At 43.6% G+C, this 23158-nt stretch overlaps 1 long non-coding RNA gene across 1 annotated transcript in view; it reads left to right on the top strand.

The window, feature by feature from the left end:
- The first annotated feature begins 229 nt into the window (after positions 1-229).
- Positions 230-23158, top strand: part of LOC116624354 — a 226080-nt gene continuing 203151 nt past the window's right edge. The window contains exon 1 of the long non-coding RNA XR_004297880.1: positions 230-318. This is a non-coding gene — a long non-coding RNA (uncharacterized LOC116624354). The remainder of the gene's footprint in view (positions 319-23158) is intronic.

Raw genomic sequence — 23158 nt, 5'->3', positions numbered from 1 at the left:
CGAGGGCTTTTCAGGGCTCCTGGAACCCTGGGAGCCATTTATTTAGTGTTTCTTCATTTAGGGGAGATTGCTCTTTCACAAACTGCTTCATGGTGGTGGCTATTTCTCTTTCATCTGATTAGTCCTGCTTCTTGGAGACATTCAACACTGTTTTATCCCCCCACCCCGTCATACCATATGTTCTTCCTTTGAGTCTGTAGTATTTTGTGCTCAGATTCTGGAACTGTGATGTGGCATTTCTCTCCTGACGATTTCCTAGCAGGTGGCTTATCTCAGCAGCTGGTAATGGCAGGGGATGCCGTATTAGGGAGAAATCAGGTAATGCCAATCTCTGTGTGTCTGTAGATCCCTCTTTGACTTCCCCTCTGGAACTATTCCCTCTTGTGTTTACTGTCCCTTCACTTCTCACGTGTGTCAGCATCGGCTGTTGCTTAGACATCTGTTCAAAGAATGCTATATCTGTCTGCCTGAGACAGAGACGCTGGGACTCTCTGGGGAGTCAAATTCATATTTAAAAATAATAATGGAGACATTTACTGAGTCCTACTAGGTGCCAGACATGGTGCTAAGCGTGTTCCATACATTGCGTAATTTATTCTGCCAACAGCCATTTCAGGTAAGTAAATTATTACCCCATTTTATAGACGAGAAAACCAAGACCAGGAGACTTGCTTAAAGCTGTAGAGATTTGGACCCATATCTATCTGATTCCAGGATTGTATTTACCGCTTGGATCAGATCACGGTATGCATAGGAGGATTCGGACACTTCTGTGTTGGTGATTTGTACATGTCTTTCTTTACCTAATAAAGTTCGGGAACTCCAGAATTCTTAAGCATCACCAGTGAAGAAGCCCAAAATTGTGGGCTCTAGGCAAAAATTTCGAGGAAAGAAAATTTGGCTACAGGGTCTTCATCTTCCTCTAATTCATTCAACTTTTTTTTTTTTGAGATGTTCAGTGTCCCGGCCGCTCCTTCTCCTGATGCTAGGGTAAAAGTGAATGAAGCTTTAAGATACCGCTTATAGGAGTATTCACATTTTAACTACATTTGCAACCTCAGTTCAAGAGGTAAAGCTCTGAAGCCGGGTTATGACGCATTTCCCATTAATTTATTCAACAAGTGTTCACTGAGTGCTTACTTTGTCCAAAGCTCTGAGTACACAGAGGTGCAGAGGAGGTGGCCCTGTTCCTTAAGAGGCTCCCAAGATCAAGATTGAGACAGGTGCAAACACTACCACGACGTTATGAAGAATGCTTTAATGGAGGAACAATCATGGCGCTTGGAAGCCAGGCTGACAGCTGGTGGCTGATATGGAGAGGAGTAAAGACAATAGTCCTGGAAAAGGGACATTTGAGGTGATAAAACACGGAGTGGGCAAAATAAAATCAGGCATTCCAGGTAGAGGGAAGAGCGTGTGTGTCATGGGGGCATGATTTTTTTTTTTTTTTAATGTGTGTTTCCAGCTTTTGTCACCTTCTCCATCATCACGTTGAAGAGAATTGAGTCCTTGCCTGTCCAGTCACCTCCAGGCTCCTCAGGATGAAAACAATGGAGGAACAGGGAAAGAGAAAGACAGGACTCTAGGTGGCAGGACAGGATTCTTCCTTGAAGCAGAAAGGAAGAGGAGGGGAAAGGAAGTCAGAAGGGTAACAAATAAAGACTAGACAGAGAGTGGGAAGAGGAGAGAAGAAGAAGAATTTTGTAGTATGGAGGTTGGGGAGAGTTCTTTAGCAGGTTGGCATGAGACAGGATCTGGAGATGTTTTGAGGTGAGAGAAATTTGAGGGGAGGAAATGGGTGTTGCAAGAAATCTGGCTGAGGTTTATGACTTGGCTCCCCCATAATGTTCTCAGAGAGACCTAAGTACAGAGTGCAGTTCCTTTTTCATTTGCTTTGGCTGCCAGATTGTGCTTTGCTTTATATGACTCCAGGTGGGACCTGAGCCCCCTGGACCCTCAGAATTTATTTGGCTTACATGTACAAGTGCTAAAAGACATTTGGTGACATGGTTCATAGATAGAAAAGGATTTTTGGTTGGTGGTGCATTTCATCATCCTATGCATGGTAATGGTCCCCTTCATGAAGGGGAATAGTCACACATTTGTTCATTCACTCAACAAATATTTATTGAACACCTGCCATGTGTTTGATCCATTTTAGTCCATGTGGTTTATCATTCTGCATTCTAAAGGGTACCAACAGAGAAAAAGAAGGGATGGGCAGTCTCCAATGCAAGGAGTTACTGTCAGACGGTCTCAGTTTCCTCTGGAATGAGAATTGAAGTTTTGCCTAAACCTCATTGGAAATTCTTTATGTTTCCAGCCCATGCTGCCTCTGTTTAGATTAGGAAAATTGTATCTATTAAGCACTTACTATGTGTCACTGTTTTCTGTATAAAAATATGAAAAATATTTAGTTCTTGTTCTGAAGGAATTTACAGATTAGTGGGGGAGACACAGGAGAACATGCAATTTCAATATAATATGGTAGAAAGAAGGACAAAAGTAGACAGAACAAACTGTGGGAACACAGAGAAAAGGCACTTGGCTTTTCCTGGGTGTTCATGGAAGGCTTCCTGGAGGAAGAGATTCTTGGGCTGAGTATTGAGAGATGTGCAGAAATTGGTCAGGTAACAAAGGTGTGTGTGTGTGGGGGGGTGTCCCTGGCAACAGAACCAGAAAGGGCAAGGTCATGGAAATATCATGTGTGGGGGAGCTCCAAGGAGTTCACTATTCGTGTTATTTCATTCAGCATTTATTGAGTGTCTATAATATGACGTTAAAATGTAGTGTATATAATATGACACTAGAATATAGTATCTACAATATGACACTATGATTTAGATTGGGTATTCTTGGTCTTTCAAGGCTATAAGTATAGAGATGAAAATATTTCAAGCAATGTAATGATAATGTAAGTTTTTACAAAGCAAATTTTGTACAGTTTCTTTTTTTTGTGAGTGAATAACACTGTAATTCATTTATCAAAAGTGGCAAAACGTGTCAACATTCTTCAGTCTTGCCAAACCTTCCTTCCATCCTGTAGGAAATAGTGGGAAGAGACAGAAAGTTACGAGTCTGAAGTTCATACCTCCCAATGGGACCTCAGGAAAAGTGCTTTTCCTCTCTGAGCCCCAATTTCCTCTGTAAAATGGAGATAGTAACCCTGCCTATCTCGATAGTTTATGGGCTGGATTAAATGAAAAGTGGATAAAGCAACCTGTAGAAAGACTGGTCCATCATAGGTGCTTGGAAATTAGTATCCATATGGAAAGACTTAGACTTCAGAATCAGAGCTGAGTTCTAATTCCAGTCTGAGCCACCTGGTTGTGATGTATCTTTGGGCAAATTGCTTAGCTCCTGAGTCTCCATTTCTTCACTGGTACAATAGGAATAAGACATAAAGCACCTGGCACATATTTGACTCTTAATAATGGTGGCTACTCAAGTGGCTGTGTGTGAATGGAGTTTTTATTTTTATTTATGTTTTTCTTAGAAGCTGATAGGGTATATTAGGATAGACAAAGCCGAGGCAACAGAGAGTAGTCAGAATGCCTAGTGGCTCCAACACAAGATGATTCTTTCTCATTTACCAGTCCAAGCTGGATGTTTCTGGTTGTCAGATGGCTCACCTCTGCATGGTGATTCAGGGACCCGACTTCCTTTCATCCTGTGCCTTTGCATTACCCCCGAGGGCCCCTTCCTCACAGTATCTAGCTGCATCTATTTGTGAGAATCCATCATACAGCTACACCCAATCACAAGAAAGGATGGGAGAAATAGGCATGCCCAGGAAGAAGAAATGGATTTTGGTGAACAGTTAGCAATCTCTGCCACATTGAGCGTCTTTAAAATCAGATTCCCGCCCTGATGTGTGTCCCTGTGGGAACAATGTTTACCTATTCATCACAGCAAATGCTGCTTCTTCAAGGTGAGACTGATTAGGATTTGTAGCTCCTCTTCTTTATCCCCTGTAAGGAGGGTGCAGAGTATGGCAAAGGAAGCGTTTAGAATTCTGGATCTTCCCATTTGATTCAAGAAACCAGTGTTCCAAGATGTCCTCCATTCAAGCCATGCAATGCTATTGACCAGTAAAAAAAATTGAGTCTATTGATTTTACTGCTGAGTGTGTGTGTGTGTACAATAGGGGTTGCACGCTCAATACTTATGAGGTCCAGACAGGTAGTATCAATGAGTGAAGTAGGCTGAATGCATACTGTGATGAAATGGAAAGTTCTAGAATGCCACAGTGGGTAGTCATTTCTTAGTGCCAGGCAGAGTTTTGCATTTCAGGGACATGAGGCTGACGTTAGCTTGATTTTCTAGAGAAGTTGGAAATATAGATTTTTATATAAAATCTCCTTACTTTCAAATGCTGGCAACTAACTCAAGTAAAAATAATACTGTGGGTCCAACAAGACACGTCTGCGGGCTCTTCGTGGGCCCGGGAGCTGGCAGGTAGGGACCACTGACATATATAATGTGAACAGAGGGAACTCTGTGGTCTTATTTGCACAGCTGGCTCGAGGAGGCTAGGATGAGCATTGCAGCTGGATGAAGGTGAGGAAAATTCATTTCTTTCTCTGTCGGGGGTGGGATTTAGCAGAATCACTGTGGGCACCTGATCACAGGGGTTTGTCACTGCGTGTGCCTGAGCCCGTTAAGACGGACATGACTTGGGTTTCTCCTCTTTTGTGTATTTCTTCTTGTTGTTTAGGAAAGTAACCCCTGAGATTGAAAGATTGAAGAGATTTTTTGGAGCAAGGAGAGAATCAACATCCCTTCCCCACCTCCATCAGGAGACACAAAGCAGGGTGGGGGCTTGGTTTTCTCTTTCCTCCCGGGATCTGGTGGTGGGAGGAGGCAACCAGCCATCACCTCTCTGTGGTTGTGACAGGGCCTCGGGAGGTGGGTTTGCCTGGGTTGTAATTTCCAAGTCTAATTCCACTTCATTCTTGAGCTGTGCAACTGGTAACTGCAGGACATAATTCTCTCTAATTTTCATGACCACTTACCTTGGAGGGAGGGTTAAAGAGCTGGTGGAGGGAGAGGTGTGTGCCTGAGCTGAAGGGCTGCCTTGCCTTCCTTGCCCCCTTCACGGATTATTGAATGAGCTCCTGGGAGGTGCTGGGGTTGGTGGCAGGTGCTGGGAGTATGATGGTGCACGTGACCAGCATTGTCTCTGCTCTCAGAGAGCTTCTGCTGTATTTGGAAGGGCAGGTGTTTTTTCAGAAGCTGATATGTGTGTATTTTTTTTTTTTTTTAAGATTTTATTTATTTGAGAGAAAGAGAGAGCAAGAGTGGGGGAGAAGGGGCAGAGGGAGAGGGACAAGCAGATTCCCTGCTGAGCAGGGAACCCAATGCAGGACTCCATGCCAGGACCCTGGGATCACGACCTGAGCCGAAGGCAGACACTTAACCAACGCAACCACCCAGGTGCCCCACTGATACGTGTTTTTAAGAAAACAAAGCAGATAGAATGCAAACGGGGACTGTGAGCAGGGGTGGCTTTTGGGTGGCCTAAAGGAATAGTTGACTTGAGAACTGAGGTCTCAAGGGCAAGAAGGAGCCAGCCATTTGAACAAGTTTGGGAAGAGTGTTCCAGACAAAGGGAAGGGTATATGCAAAGCGTTTGAGGCAGGGACAGAGCTGGTGTGTGCTGGGGACGGAAGAAATGGCAGTGTGGCCAGAGCATATTAAATAATGGGGAAAGCAGTGTGTGACGAGGTCGCAGAGACAGGCAGGGGCTAGATCCTGCAGCAAGTTCATGGTTTGGGATCCCGATTCCTTTCTAAGTGTGATGAGTCCCCAGGAAAGGGTTATAATCAGAGGAGTGGCATACTCTGACTTAGGTTTTAAAATGATCATGCTGGCAACTCTTTGGGTAATGAGTTTGCTATGAACTGGATTATGTTTGCTCCCCCACCAATTCATATGTTGAAGCCCTAACCCCCAATGTGATAGTATTGGGGATGGGAGGTTATTAAGTTTAGAGACATCAGGGAACTTGACCAGGTTCACCAGCTAGTTAGTGACCAAGCCAGGAGTTGAGCCCAGGGTGATCTGAGTCCAAATTCAATTCCCTTTTCCTAGTATATAGCACGCACACCATAGCCTACTGATTAAGAGCCCAGAGAGGGAATCAAATGCCTTAGTCTGGATTCTGGTCTGCTACTCTCTAACTCACACTAAATGTCTCTGTATCACAGTTTTCTAATCTGTGAAATGGGGTGATAATAGTTCTGACCTCTTAGAATTATAATAAGGACCAAATGAGTCGCTCCTTTGAAGCACTTAGAACACTGCCTGGCACATGTAGACTATATAAACATTTGTTAAATAGCAGAAAGGAAAGTAATGTCCAGCTCTAGCAGCCTCTGACCCTTAGGTACTGGAAGGAAATGACAGGATGTTGTTGTGTTGGACACTTGGTAGATCTACCTTTTCGATGTTCTCGGGCCACCCATCAGCCCCTCTGGATTGCCCATGGATTAATTTTGAGCACTGAATGCAGCTTCCTCCTCTCTTCCATGTAGGTGGGTCCCAGGAATAGACGGGAGAGGTCCTGGAACAAAGAAGCAAAATTCAGTGATACTCACATGTGACAATGAATGGAGACAGTTTTAGCTGTTGCAACTGGGGTGCTGGCACCTGGGATCAAATCGGTAGAGACCAGGGATGCTGCGAAACACCCGAAAACACAAGGGCAGCCCCATAACACGGAATGATCTGACCCCCGTGGACGTAGGTGCAGAGATTGAGAATCCTGACCAAATCTGACCTTGGCTCGATGTTGATAAGGTGGTGGTTCTTAAGATGCATTTGGTCTCTTTTGAGATACAGTCATTAGAAATCAACAAGCTTGAAAAACCCAATGAGCACTCTCTGCTCCCAGGTGAGGCCATTGGAGATGAGCACCTCTTGGCATTTCTTCTTTTAGCAGGAAATTCTACAGAGGAGAGTTGGTGGGAGTCAAAAATCCATCCGTTCTCATTTTACCAGGCATTTAGGAAAAATAACTTTTCTCCTGCAGAAGAAATTACATGAATTATATTAAAATCGGTGCTAAGGTAATAAAATTACATGCTCAGGACTCTTCTAAAAAATTCTCTGTGTCTGGCAGGGTAATTTGAGTGTGGGGAAGACAATCTCCCCAGCCGCTACACTTCCATATAAAGATGGAACAGAGGAAATTGGCTCGACCATGCTCTCGATGCATGTACCATTCTGTGAAAATCCAATTTTTTTTTTTTTTTTTTTACATCTGCAGATTTAATCACAAGGCAAACTTCCTGAGGCAGATCCATGAGAAAAATAATTCGGGGTTGTTTTAAAAATGTGTAAGAGGCAACTTCAAATCGCCAAATGGATGGTGGTGCCCAAGACAGGGGCAGACACCTTGGAATTGGGCAGAAATGGGCTCTGATGTCATGTGAATCATCCTCATGCTGGGTGCCAGTGCTTTATTGGTTGGAAAGGACGTGTATAGAAATGCACATGTGATGAGAAAAAAGTCTTTAGCTTCTAGTGCGGTAACAATTTTTAGCTCCCAAGGGAGGAAAAAAAAAAGCCTTTGCTTTAATGTACGAGAAAACTAAAATGACGGGAGAAAGCGACATCTGTTCTTAAGATTCCCAATAAAGGCTTAGAGGCGAATTGATGCAAGCGATGTACTGGCCAAGGGATGAGGCTGGTGGGGAAGGGGAGCGTGCTCGATGGAGTCCAAAGAGAGCAGACTCTGAAGACGGACATCCCAGCTGGTGTGAACAGGGGGGTTTGAACTTCTCGAATAGTGGATCTCAAGCAGGGGTGGTCGTACCCTCCCAGGGGTCATGTGGCAGCGTCTGGAGACATTTTTGGTGGTCACATTTGGCGGGAGGGTTCTGTTCATGCGTGAAGACCAGGGGTCCTGCTAAACATCCTACGATGTGCAGGACAGCCCCCACACAAAGACGTATCTGGTCCAAAACATCAAGAGAGCCCAAGGGGAGGAAGTGTTTTAGCACTTCTGTTCCTTCATCTGCAAAATGGGAGTAGATGCTACAGCTCTTCACCTGCTTGTTCTAAGTAGTAAAGATGGCAGTATGTGGGAGGGTGCTTTCTACCAGTGGAGGCTGTCTTCACTGAGTACTGAGATCTCTAGAGCAACCCCGAATTTTATTTCTCTACTTTATCAACCATGGTCACAGAGCTCTTCCTAATATGCAAATCTGACCCTGCCGCTTCTTTCCTTAAAAGCTCTCTGTGGTTTTCCGTGGACTCCCCTAATGTACCCAGACGGATCTTTGCGGGCTTGTTTCAACCGTGCCCTTCTCCACTGCAGCCTCTGTCAGGAATGCAATATGCTCTCTCCCGCCTCCACGCCTTTGCACCGCTGTTCCCTTTCCTAAACCTGCTCATCACTCTTCCTCACCCAGTCAGCTCCTGCTTGTTCGGATGGCCTCAGCCTCCATGTCACCTCCTCCAGGAAGTCTTCCCTTATTGCTTCACAGGAGAGAAGGTGCCTACCATCTGTGCTTCCATGGTGCCTTCATTCTTACTCCATCCCAGAGCTTGTAATCCTGTATTGTAACTGCCTTTTAAAATTTCCCATCTTCTCCCCAGGCTGTGGATATCTTGCTCACTGGTTGTATTCTCAGTGCAAGTTAAGTACTTGACCACCTAGAGTACTGTTGAGTAAATATTTGTTGAGGGAGTGAATGAATAAATGAATCGATGAGCTATTTGAACATAGCTGCTTCCAGCAGAAAATAACTCACTTTGATTTCTCTCTCTTCTCCTTCCATGGGCTGCTGTGTTACGGCCATGCTCGTGGACAATGGCCCACAGGGAGAAGTTTGTTGAGAAGAGCACAGAAGAAGGTCGAGATACTCTTTAACCTTGACCAATGGCCCTGACATAATACAGAGGAAAGTGTCCTTGCATGGACACAACCTTTTGCCTCTCGAGTGAATTAACTGCTATTTTCCGGGAAGTATATTAGTCAGAAAAAGATGAGAACTTAGTGAGTCGTCAGTAGCTCTGGGACTGTGTGTGGATGTGTGTATTCCAGACTATTTTTCGTCGTGTGTCCATGTGAATTTCATTTTCTCTGCTACGTAATTATGCTCCTGGAGGACAGGACCAACCTCTGCTTTGTCTTGGAGGGCCCTGGCCACTTTAGCGTATCTCGTCAAAGTGCCTAATGAAGGAAGCTTCCAGGTCAATATCTCCGCATAAGGATGTGCAGTGCCCCCCGTTTTTTACAAATGAGTAAATTGAATATTCTCCAAGAGGGGAACTGTGTCCATATAGCAAGTTAGCAACAAAACCAGGGCTCAAAAAAAAAAAAAAAAAAAAAAATGGCGTAGCTTCATTGGAGACAAATTATAGAAGCTGCGATGTCTTTAAATTTAGAAAACAAAGTTAGCTCCTGCCAGAATTGCAAGGCAGTTCTGACGTCTTCTGAAAGCCACTTCTCCCATCCAATTTTATTCTTAAAGTAGGAAGCAAAACCTCGCAGGGACACTCTGGTTCGTCTCCCCTTCCATTTATCAGTATTTTTGCCCTCATTATACCCATGGCCTAGTTTTCTCGGGCTCTTTAGATGTCAATGAGCGTATTACACTAGGTATTGTCCTTGAAACTTTTTGAAGTTCTTTAGGCATTATGAACAAGGTCTTAAACCCCACCTGAGTGCCACCAACTACTTTGGCTCTGCTCTATTTCCTTAAGAAATCTAAAGGATGGCATTCCCATCTTCCAAAGCAGAAATTGATAAAGAAAGGCCGCCCTCATACGGAGACTTTCCCCCCTTTCTTGGAGGCAGCAGAGAAATTGCTAAAATGGACTTTTATTGTGCAAGATGCCACCGTCTTCAACCAACAGAAAGCAGGCTGGCAGCTTAGGAAGAGTGGAGCATGATCTGGGGGAGGCAGGACCCCCGGTGCTGAACCTGGGGGAGGGTGGGAGTGAACGTTTGCATTATAATTCTGGGCTGCACTGGACAGGGAAGAAGAAACCAGCCAATTAGAGTTTCCTACACCCGGTGCACACGGCAGAGGGACACTGGATCTCCGGTTACTTATGGGGCTTTTGGAAGGGGACCTGGGTCTGTGTTTTCTCTTCTGCTCTGGGCTTTCACCAACCCAGTGTAAACATGATTAGCGATTCTCAGCAGAGTCCCTTGAAGCTGTTTTGGCATCTTACAGGGTTGGAGGGGAAGATGGAAGGAGTTTAGCTCCAAGGTTTGGAAGCGAGTGTGTTGTGCTGAGGGCTTGCTCCTGAGTGGGTGGAGTGGGTTCATGAAATCTAATTTAAGGAACTCCAAGAAGACCCACTCAAGCCCTAAAATACCACCCCTTCAGCCTTTGAAAATGTCAGCTTCAGTATCCATTCCTACGTGTCCATCACGTCTTTCTACAACTTCCTGTGAGGGGGCAGTACATTAAGTCTGTAATGCTCCCATGAGGGCGGTTTCCTCAGCCAGCTTTTCCTCTTGACTGTATATGGGGGATGTTGGGGAATGGAACCAAGGCCAAGAGATACAGAGAAGTGGCTGTCCCTGCTCGTGGCCACTGGAAGCTCCTTCAGCTGCCTTTGGGTTTCTTTACTATACCAATATGTGTAACCAATGTTGGTCTTTCAACAAGTTGGGGGACAGTGCGAGGTTGTATTCCTTTTGACATTCAACTTGTTAAAAGCAGGGCATCTGAAGCTAGCCAGTGTGGACTCACATCCCAGCTCCACCATTTACAAGCTCCGTGACCTTGGATGATTTACTGAACCCCTTCCATCTCAGACTCCTTCTGTGTAAATGAGAGCACTTACACCATTGGCTTATTTGAATGATGAAGTTAGAAGTACACATAATAAAACACCCTTTCTATTCTAGTGCTTGCCCTTATGTGCAAAAAAGTCATTATGACAGTCCAATGATGGGGGGCAAAGGAAAGCGTTTCCAATAGCAAAGCCGGAGCACTTTGAGCAACAAAATAAATTAGTATTGGATTATAATCCCAAGTATAAAATAAATATCCGTGAGTCCACACTACCATAAATTAGTGAGTGAACAAGTAAATAAATGGGGAATAGAGACAGATACCCCGTACAGAAGAATTCTAAATAGTTTACATAGACACTCTATTCTCAAGGGGGCAGGAGCATAGCTGCCCTCTCCTTAAGTATGGGTTGCACACAGTGACTTCTTTCCAAGGAGGACAGTTTAAAAGGGGGAGGGCAGTTACTGCAGTGGAGAAATCTGACGAAGACTAGCTCAGCCAGGTGATCAAGGTTAAAGTCAACAGTGATAAATCATGCTGATACCACTTGCCCTCTATGTGATAGGATAGAAATGGTGTTTATCTCTGTGGTCTTCCTCCCCCAAATCCCAAACCCCAGTCTAATCATGAGAAAAACACCAGACAAGTCCCGAGAGACAGGAATCCTACAAGTTACGTGATCGGTACATCTCAGAACTGTTGCGGTCGCCAAAAACAAGGAATGTCTGAGAAACTGTCAGAGCCAAGAGGAATCTAAGGAGACATTGACCACCTGTGCTATCGTCTCCTAGGACAAAAAAAAAGGACACTAGGTAAAATTAAGGAAATCTGAATAAACCGTGGACCTTAGTTAATAATAATGTATCAGTATTGATTCATTCCCTGTAATAGATTACCAAACTAATCGAACATGCTAGTAATAGGGGGCACTGAGTTCAGAGCGTATGGGAATTCTTTGTGTCATCTTCTTAAATTTTCTGTAAATCTAAAAAAGTTCTGAAAATAAAGTATTTTAAAATTTGTTGTCATTATTATTAGTTCTTCTCTGGAGTTCTCTCTCCTGTGAGAATTTTAAAGCTCCCAGGAGGACCTGTTAAGTCCAAGAGATCAGTCCCAGTTGCTACCACCGTTGTGAACCAAGAAGGCCTGTTTTTTTTGGTTGTGGTTAGTATTGTCCCCACGTGGTACAACTCGGGTGATCTGGCTGAGTTCTGGCTAGATGCTCATCTAGGGGAAGACATATTAACTCTGAAAACGGTAACTGAGCAGCCCAACAGCACCCACAGCCGCTAAGGAAACGCGTTTAGGTAAACCAGCTTCCATTCCAGGCAAAATCGATCATTTTTTTCCCTGTCTGTATACATCCTGGCTGAATTACTCATCACATTGGATTTTCATTATTCATCTTCTCTGCCCATCTGTGGACTCCCCAGTGGAAGAGAGTTTTCTCATTTATCTTTGTACTTCCAGGACTTCAACCTATGCCTAGCACAAATGACTCAAAAATTGATGATTGAGTGGAAGTTTAAACTTGCAATGCTGAAATCCAATTTGATTGCCTGCACCAAAACAGAAGAGATGGTGGGACAGATTGTATTTTCCAAAGATGCCATAGCAATAGCTCCCCTCCCACTTGCTCTTTCAGTGTGACCTTCACACTCCTCGTAGCTTGGGGACGTCTGTGCCCCTTCCGCTTGAAATGGGTGGACCTTTGTGACTGCCTTGACCAAGATCAGAGCATGTTGCAGAAGTGATGCGTGTGAGTTCTGAGGTTCCATCATAAAAATTTCATGTACTTCTCTGTCCTGTTCTCTTGGAACGCTCACCCTTGGAACCCAGCCGCCATGTTGTGAGCATGCCCAAGCATGGTTATGGAGAGATACCCATGGAGAGGAAATGAGGTCCTGGCCCACATTCTCAGCTGAGCTTCTAGCTGCCGGCCAGCATCAACTTGCCAGCCATCTTGGAAGTGGATTCTTCAGCCACCAGCGCAACGACTCCAGATGATGGCATGTGGAACAGAGATGAGCCCTCCTATCATGCCTTGTCCAATTTGTAGATTCATGATCTAGTCGATGGCTATTGTTGTTTTAAGCCACTATGTTTTAGAGTGTGATACGCAGGAATGAATAACAGGAACACACGGATAAACAAAATTGTCAGGTGATTTAAAATCAGACTTGTGAGTTATTTTACCTTCCTTCCCATTTCATGCAAAAAGCCTTCTGACACTGGAGTTTATTTTTACCATCAGTGGGATTGACTGAGAGGGATAGAGTCACATTTGGAAGAGAGTAACCACAAGGATCTCAAAAATAATGATTATGGCATTTATCAATCAATTAATTTAGCAATTATTTGAGTACCCGTGTGGGCCAAGCCCCTGGCTAAGTGGTGGGATATGTCAATGACTGAGCCAGACATGGTTCTCTGTCTTCATGAGGCTTAACATTCTAGTGAGGAAACTAAATAAAGGATCAAACAATTATTTTAAATTAACAATTAATTTAATCACTGTGGCTGAAAGAACTGAAGAATATTTATCCTAGAAAACAGCTTCTCCGAGTGTCTACATGGCTTGGGCTTCCTCATGGTATGGTGGCTGGGAGGCTGCTCATTTCATACCAATGCTGATATGTGTGATGTTATTTATTTATTTATTTATTTATTTATTTATTTATTTGAGAGAGAGAGAGAGAGAGAGTGTGAGCAGGGGGAGGGCAGGGGGGAAGGGGGAGAGAAAAATCTCAAGCAGACTCCATGCTGAGCACGGAGCCTGATGTGGGGCCCAATCTCATGACCTTGAGAGCATGACCTGAGCAGAAACCAAGAGTGGGAGGCTTAACCGACTGAGCCACCCAGGTGCCTCAGTTCTGTGTGTTGCTTTTCTACTCCCCCATCCACAGGTGAGCTCCCAGCAGGATCAGCAGTAGGTGACTCTGTACCCTGGCCAGAGGTGATTGGCTCAAGGGCAGACACCTGACTCAGGTGGAGCCAATCACATTCTTGGATCTGTGGATAAAGCTTGTTTACGGTAGTGCTAGAGATGAATGTCCGGGGACTCCTTCTGAGAAAACTGATCCCGAATCTGCTTGGTTCCTGCATTCTCTGAGGCTGATTCTCCTCCTCATTTTCCTTCCATTTCCCCAACTCTTACTCCTGCCTTTCCTCTTCCTCCTTCCTCCTCCTCCTTCTTGATTTAATTAGATACCCCAGGATCTTTCCAGTTATTTTCCTTTAATGCCAAAGCTTGCCAGAGTTGGTTTTTTTTACTCACAATAAAACCAAACCTTCAACTATTACAAAGTCCAAGAGGGATTATCCCTGTCTTTTAAGACTCCCAAAGGATAGAACTATAAGACCAAGGAACAAAAGACACAGTGGGAGAAATTTCAGCTGAATACATGAAAGAACTTTCTAAGGGCTGGAGACAGACACAGAATGGAGGTAGTGAGCTTCATATCGTTGGAGGTTTCCAAACAAAGGCTGGTCATCCACTTAAATGTAATGTTATCAAGAGGATTTAAGCACATTAATTCAAAGATCCAGCTGGTTAATGATGACGATGATGATGGCAACTAACAGTTTCGTGCACTTCCTGTTTCCCAGGCACATGATAAGTGTTTTAACAGGCATTATCTCATTTAATCTCACAAGGTCATTCATCTGGTGAGGCAGATTTAAACTCGTACTTGAGAACCCACGAACTATGCTCTTTAGTCTTAGGTGAACCTTATTCCACTCCAGCCCCCAAGGCTCATAAGATTTCAGCTCCTTTTCCCTATCCCAAATCCCAGAAATGGGAAAGCAAAAACCTTGGGTAGTTGGGCCCTGAGTAATACAGAATACTTCACATGAAAAAAAATTCAGGCATCCTAGCTAGACACACTAGATTCAGAAGATGGTAAAAGCAAATGGTCCTCAGAGCACAGTGAGTCCCGCACAGGTGCGGCAGCTCACTGAATATATCCGCCCGTGTCACTGGACGTGTGCTTTTCTTCTTCTTTTTTAAAAAAGATTTTATTTATTATTTATTTATTTGAGAGAGAGAGAAATAGAGAGCATGAGTGAAAGGGGGAGGGGCAGAGGAAAAGGGAAAAACAGATTCCCTGCTGAGCAGGGAGCCCCACGCTGGGCTGGATCCCAGGACCCTGAGATCTTGATCTGAGCTGAAGGCAGATGCTTAACCAACTGAGCCTCCCAGGTGCCCCTCTTCTTCTTTTCTTTTGTTACACCTTCCAATTTGAACATTTACCTGAATCATTTCTACTCTTTCTTTTTGAGCTCAGCTAGCTTTATGATAATAATTATTGTTGTTTTGTTTATCTTTGCAATGCAGAGCCTCCCTCCCAGTTCTGAATACTGGATATTGCTATTGCTGCTGACAAAGGGTGTGTTTGTGTGGGGGAGAAGATTTGAATTGCCAATAGTCTGTTTGATGACTGTTTCCCAGAAGCAGGCATGATTAAATTCAGCAGAAGTTTCTTTTAGAAATGTGCCTTAAAAAAAGATCCCCAAACTCTACCTGATCATTTATCATTATTTTAAATCATAAGGAAAATTGAAGGTTCCTATCATTTCCTTAATTGAATAAAGGAGACAGACTTGGAAGGATCCTACTGAATGCTGAACAGACTCCAAGCTCCTAATTAGAGCGTTTACCTGCAGAGTTCCCTTTGCAGAGGTGGCTCAGAGCCCTGCTTCTCTCCCCACCTGTTCCTGATGGGCTTCTGCATGCCTAGCAGGTTAATGCTGAGGCCAACCCAGTGCGTGCTTCTTTAATAGAATACTTAAGCCCATTCCTGTTGTGGAGGGAACAGCAGATCTTCTAAGAATCTCTTGAGCTCTTCTTAAGCCTATTATGTTTCCAAGGAGATGTAGTCCAGCAGAAGGCAAAGGGTGGTTGTTGTCTGGGTTGGGACCTTGTTTACTGAACAGGGTTTGGAAACTTATCTCTTTATTATTCACCTCTACTTCCCAGACTCAGGTGGTGCTTGACTTTAGGAAGGAATTGTGTGCCTTCCACTTATCATGTTTCTGAAACTCCCAGCTTCATGGCCCTCAAAGAAGGGTTTTTAGTAAAGAGAAGTGTGTTAAAATCTTCAGACCTGAGAGTTCTGCTGGCTTGTCATACATACTGGCCCCTTAAACATTGGATGAAGTTTGGGTCCCAGACAGGGGATGGCAAATACATTGGGGGTCCTTGGGTGATGCTGATAATAATAGCTAGAGTGTATAAGCCAGGCACTGTGTTGGGGAGGGGGAAACAGATTAATATTGTGCTTCCCTTGTTAACAGAGAAGACAAAACCAGGGGTCTCTCCATCCCTGAACCATCAAGAATCTTCTCTAGCCATAGAGAATAAAATTGTGAATACCACAATTCTGGTTACATTTCCTGTAACCTTAGGGCAACTGTTTTTAGGAATATGGACACCCCTGAAGTAGGGGCAAAAAACCTGATAAATTCCATGACCCTGGGGATGTATCTTTTTTGTTTTTGTTCACTGTTGATTTTGATTACCTAACTTCAAGTCTCTTATATAGCACAGGAGTCAGCAAACTTTCTCTGGAAAGGGCCAGGTAGCAAATATTTTAGACTTTGTGGGCCATGTGGTCTTCCTTGCAACTATTTAACTCTGCTCTTGTAGCGAGAAAACAGCCATAGGCAATAGGTAAACAAAGAGGCGTGGCTGTGTTTCAATAAAACTTTATTTATAAAAGGAAGCTGTGTTTTGAGGACCATAGTGTTTGCTGGTCCAGAGATGGCACAGAGACGGCACAGAGTAGGTGCTTCATAAATATTTGTTGAGAAAGTAAATCTAAAGTAGGTCCAATAAATGGAATTGGAGACACAAAACCAATCTTTACAAAAAGCTTTTAACAGTCAATACCTGCTTCTTGTAGACATTTTGGAAAATACTGAATAGTACATAAAGAAAATAAAAATCATGACTGAAAAATAACCTCAGTTAATAATTTGGTGTCTTTATTTCTTTTTAGTAATTTCTTTTTTTTATTATGTTATGTTAATCACCATACATTACATCATTAGTCTTTGATGTAGTGTTCCATGATTCATTGTTTGCATATAACACCCAGTGCTCCATGCAGAACATGCCCTCTTCAATATCCATCACCAGGCTAACCCATCCTCCCACCCCCCTCCCCTCTAGAACCCTCAGTTTGTTTTTCAGAGTCCATAGTCTCTCATGGTTCATCTCCCCCTCCGATTTCCCTCCCCTTCATTCTTTCCCTCCTGCTATCTTCTTCTTCTTCTTCTTCTTCTTCTTTTTTTTTTTTTTTTTTAACATATAATGTATTATTTGCTTCAGAGGTACAGATCTGTGATTCTTTTTAGTCATTTCTGATGAATGCCTTTCTAAAACACAGGGTCAACAACTGAAATTTTAACATATTATGATATGCATTTGCTCTGTTTTATGGAAGGTGACAGATGAAACCAACTTCCTTTGGGATGTACCAAAAGGGGCAAGTCTTCTGTTCCAGGGGATCAGAAGATCACCCTGAAGTCAGCCCAATCACCTCTATCCTGTGACATCCAAAAGCAGATTTCTGCCCAGGACCTGAAAAATCCTGAAGTGCTTTCTGGATCCCAAAGGAAGATTTAATTAAGAAGCTCAGTAGAGTTTTGGCATTGAGTGCTGTGTTGCTTGTGTGTGGGGTAACTCATGGAACCCAAACGGGGCATTTCTTCTCTGGTTCTGGATGCTTGGGAGTGCCTGAAATGCATTTGCAAAGGCCAGAACATTCTGAGAATGTGTTACTTTAAAATGGGCCAAGAAGGGCTGTGATGAATAGTTGAGGCATAGGAATTAATAAATTGGGGTGAGAGAGAGCCATCAGGACTTGTTTATTTCACAACATGGAGAGCAATAATCTTCCAGTCGCCCTCCCCCAGTACACACACACACACACACACACACACACACACAAGATGTCCCTGCACGTATCATCTTTGGGGGTGTTTGACCTGCCCTTGTCTGACACGATTGCATAGCCTCTGTTACTATACACAGCCATTGCCCTGCTCACCCCATCTCTTTGCACCACTGCCCTGTCTCTGCACACACAGAATCAGCCCTCGTACTTACAACCCCAAGATCAAGAGTTGTATGCTCTACCGACTGAGGCAGCCAGGCCCCCCTGCGTTGCTCATTTTCAGAAGCCAGCAAGCACACGCTCATCTAAAACAATTCCAAGGGATGCTGAGAAGCATCTAATGCTCAGAAGACCTCTAGGACTGCCAGGCAAGTGATGACCACCTCTTCTCAAATTTGGGAAAGGGCAACCAGTAGCAAACCTTTATGTTTCAAAACTCTTAAACTATGGATATTTGGCATGATGGGAAGAGAGGTGGCCGAATCATGTGCACGAGGCACATTTGATATGCGTCCATCTGGGCTCTTGCTATTCTTGACGATGACTACACAGAATTCCACCCCCTACCCTGAACACCTCCTCTGTTCTCCTCAAAGGCCTATGATGGTCATTTACCAAATATACTGTACCATGTCCCCTTTGAGCAGCTGGATACTCAATCTGGGAGCCTCCCTTCCACACTGGGGGGGAATGAACAGAGGGGAAGAAAGGGGGGAGGGGTGAAGTGCCCATCATGTGCTGTGTCCTCTCTGTTCAAACCCTGATTTATTCCACCCAACAACGCTGCTAGGAGGTAGAGCATCTATATATTGTGAACTGGGATGGGCTCTTTTTGTTGACAATGACCACATTTCCCCCTGTTGCATCTGCCCCTTTTAAAGCACTTGGAACTGTGCCTGGTACAAGGTAAGCATATATAATTGTTAGCTATTCTTCTTCTTGCTCCTGGTGTTCCTTTGCTCAGCAGGACTGTGGGAGCAGCAGTGTACTTATGAGCATCCTCTTTGGCCTCAGACAGACTTACGTTTGAGTCCCAGGTCTGCCTATATAAGCTGAGCTCTCTTGGGCATGTTATTTTCTGATTCCTAGTTCCCTCACCTGAGAAATGAGGGTGATGATAGAACTTCCATTATGGAGTTACTGTGAATGTGCTCAGCACAGAGGAGGGTCATTCTACAAGATCCTGGGCTGGCACAAAGACCTTTCACTAACTAGAGGCGTTTGCCAGCCAGCTATCCCAGCTCTGGAAGACATCTGGTCAACTATTCCTTCCGTAAGTATTGATGGTGTGTCTTTAATGTGCTTGCTGGTGTTCTGGGCACTGGGGAAGCAGTTGAGAACTTATATCCCAGTTAGAAAGACAGTAACAATAAACAGGTCAACAAGCAAGAAAAGGAATAGATAATTTTAGACAAAAATGAGCATTATGAAGAAAATTAAGCAGGATAATATGAGAGTGATAGGAGGCAGGCAGAGGAGGGCAACATTAACAGGGCAATCTGGAACGAGATTTACGAGGGATGCCACTTGAGCTGAGGATGATGAGAAGGACAGGCCAGGGAAATGTTTGGGAGCTGAGGACAGAGGAAACAGCAGGTGCAAATCTGAAATGACTTCCTGGCTCAAGTCCCCATTAACTTCTTATCTTTCCACACTTTCCTGTCTTAATAATTGCCAACCTAACAACACAACACTCTAGACCAGGTCAGTCTGGGGACACCCAAGTTCCAGTGAGGGACTTGGGGACGAATGGTGATCTTCACAATCAGTGAGTGCTGTTTGGGCTGCTGTTTAATTTTGGAAAGACCTTCAGCCTCTGCTGGACTTCTCTTGAAAACCAGCGCCTTGTTCTCCCCCAGAAACAGTCCCAGACATGTATAAGCACAGATAGGTCTGAGCTCTGCTCGCTTCCAGCAGGTGAGGTAACAAATCCATTAAATCATTCTGCCGGCTTCATCCCAGGGAGGATCCAAGACCCTGAGCCTCAACTGATGTAGTTAATGATCTAGAAATAGACTGCAGAGGCATTTATTCAGTTAGCGAGCATTTGTTGAGCACCTTCTACATGCTAGGCCATCATCTGTGTCATGGATGGGGGATGATGAGCCAGATGTGTTGCTTGCTTGCTCTCAAGGTGCTCATTCTCTTGTGGGGAATCAAGTCCTGGTTTTTGTAGCTGCTGGTTGTTTGGTTTGGGGCCATGCTGCTTCTTATCTCCGGGCCTCAGCTCTCACATCTACAGGACTCCCCCAGGTGATGGGTGGGGGAGTACTGTAGGATCACAGGTGTACAAGGGAAACCAAAACAGAGCGGCACGACTGAAGCAGCAAAATCAGTGTTGAGGGGAGTAAAGAAGTCTTCTGGGAATGAGAGTCAATAGAATTTTATGTTGTTTATAAACTTGCCTATGGATTGAAAGAGGTTTGGTTTCTTAATTAAGGAGAAAAACCTTCTGCCATGCTCCCTGAGGTGGATTCTCTGGTCTTTATTTTTTAATTTAAAAAAAAAAAGCATGGTCTCAGAACTTATGTAAGTTTCCCATCAAATTTCCCATTGGATTTGGAAACATAGTTTTATAAGTAAATGGAAAGAGAAGCTGTGATCCTTAGGCACCCGCATGAATTCCCTACACGTTGTTAATCCAACACATATATTTTGAGCATATCTCATGTGTATGTGCTTGGTACGATTTTAGGCACTGGGGATACAGCAGTGAATAAAATTGTTAAATGATTTTTTTTCATCTCTCATGGTATTTACATTTTAGAGGGAATGGGGGGGCAGTAGCAGATAATAAACAAGATAAATAAGTGAACGCTATAGCGAGCAGGATGATGGTAAGTCATGTGGAGAAAAAGCAGGGAAGGAGTAGGGATCCTGCGGTTTCTTCACTTGTTTTGGGGTTTAAAAAAGGTCCTCAGCTGGGAATGAGGACTGACTGCTTAATGATTATGGAGTCTCTTTTTGGGGTGATGAAAATGGTTTGCAGCTACATGGAATCATGATGGCTATACAACATTGTGAATGCACTCAGTGAAACGAGCTGTACATAGAAAATAGGTAATTTTATGTTATGTGAAGTTTACCTCAATAAAGAAAAGGCCGCCAGGGAAGGACGTGAAGAAAGTGAGAGAATGAGTCCTTTTTTTAAATTTTTATTTTTTTGGACTCCATATGTAAGTGAGATCATACTTCTGTTGGAAATTTCTGGTGGCCCGCATCCGACAGGGTTACCCATGATGCAGGACCAGTGCTATATGACCCTACCGTCATGGCCAGGATTGAAATAACTTCTAAGTGAATCAGGAGGCAGACTGCCCCAGCAGAGACTCAGAGGGGTCTTCTGGGAGGAAGGTGAGTAATCTGATAGGTTGCACCATTACCTAAAGGAATGTATAAATTGTTGCATGCAGCTTGACCAAATTTATTTGTGTGTAGGTGTCTCTGTGTGTGTTTTCCTGCTACTGAGTAGGTGGGAAAGTCATGAGAAAGACCAGATCAGTAAAAAAATAATCTGCATTTTTTCTGTATATCTGAGGGGTAATGTGTGTGAGCCTGAGACCCCAAATCAGTTCTTTTTGTTCACTATTTTGGAGAGGCTGGAGAGCAATGACAGTCTTTAGCTCTTATAAGGTTTTCTAACAGGTATATGACCTCAAAAAATTAGAATCTCCAAGCTCCCAGCAAGTACAAGGAAAATTGTTTTGTTTGTCATAAATAGCAATAGGCATGTTGGGACTATGGCAATCAACTCCGGCTCCTTTGGCGGTAGTGGGGAGAAGAATGGGGGAGGTTACTTTGTTTTCATCCACCACTGAGAGAGATGTTTCCTTGGGTAGCATCTGCACTCACCAAACTTCTGGAATGTACCACCAACATGCTGTGCCGTTTGGACCAAGACCACTGCCAGGAAGTGAGACATATAAGAACTGTCTCATAGGAGGGTGTTTTTGCTCAACTAAATTCCTGTTGAATATATTAATGTGTGGGACAATAACAAACCATCCTACACTCTAAATTTGAACTGTAAAAATATCTTTGCACAAAGACCCGTATGCAGGTATAATGATATGACACCATAATGGGAAAATACTACATATAACCTGTGTGCCTATCAGAAAGGTGGTGAAAAATTATGATTCATTCAAATAATGGAATAATAATACACATCATCATAATACAGTTGACTCTTGAACAACCCCTCGGGCTTAGGGACGCCTAAACCCTCGTGTAGTCAAAAATCTGCAAATAGGGCACCTGGGTTGCTCAATCGATTGAGTGGCCGACCCCTCATTTTGGCTCCGGTCTTAATCTCAGTATCCTGGGATTGAGTCCTGCGTCGGGCTCCACCCTCTCTTCTTAAAGTCTGCTTGAGATTCTCCCTCTTCCTCTGCCCCTTCTCCGGCTCTCTCTCTCTCTCTCTCACTCAAAATAAATAAATTAGTTAAAAAAAATCCACAAATAACTTTGGACTCCCCCAAAACTTAACTACTCACAGCCTACTGTGGACCAGAAGCCTTACCAATAGCATAAACAGTCAACACATATTTTGCATGGTATGTATATTATGTACTGCATTGTTACAGTAAAGGAAAGAAAATGTTAATAGGAAAATCATAAGGAAGAGAAAATACATTTATAGGACTGTACTACATTTACTGAAAAAAAAAATCTCTATATTAGCGGACCCACTCAGTTCAAACCTGTGTTGTTCAAGGGTCAGCCGCACAGCTATAAAAAGGTTGAAACAGATCCATGCATACTGAAATAAAACGATCTTTAGAATATATTAGAAGACCTCTGTATAGAGTATGCTTCCATTAGTATAAAAACCAGTCTGCATGTCTGTCTCCGTATCTATGTCTCTTTGTACACCTACACGTCTACCTTTCTAAACCCACATTTATACCTGTTTTGTTTGCTTTAAAAAAAGCATATTTTTGGCAAGATTTATAGGAATCAAATACCCTTTGTTGCCTTTATGGAGAAGGACTGGGTGTGGGTAGGAAATCAGAAACAAAAGAATTACCTTTCATTTGAACTCTTTTCATTCCATTTGATTTAAAGAAAAACTATTTGTGGGCGCCTGGGTGGCTCAGTCAGTTAAACGTCTGCCTTTGGCTCAGGTCATGATCTCAGGGTCCTGAGATCAAGCCCTGCATCAGGCTCCCTGCTCAGTGGAGAACCTGCTTCTCCCTCTCCCTCTCCCTTTCCCTCTACCCTCTCCCTTGCTCATGCTGTCTCTCTCTCAAATAAGTAAATAAAATCTTTGAAAAACCTATTTGCATGTATTACTTAAATTCTTATTTTTTTTAAATTAGAAACTATTGGAGTGATGCATGTGTTTCCTGATTGGAAAAAAAAAAAAAAACTCAGCCACACACAAACACACAGTGCCTGGAAGGATTACATGTAGTGGCTAGAACTCATATGTGGGGGACACACTGTCTGGGTTTGAATCCCGGCTTTGACACTTAGAAGCTGTGTGGCCACGGC

This window comes from Phoca vitulina, unplaced genomic scaffold, assembly GCF_004348235.1.
Source record: "Phoca vitulina isolate PV1807 unplaced genomic scaffold, GSC_HSeal_1.0 scaffold66, whole genome shotgun sequence".
Lineage (NCBI taxonomy): Eukaryota > Metazoa > Chordata > Mammalia > Carnivora > Phocidae > Phoca > Phoca vitulina.
Note: the sequence above shows the minus strand (reverse complement) of the source record. Positions and strands in the feature narration are given on the sequence as shown.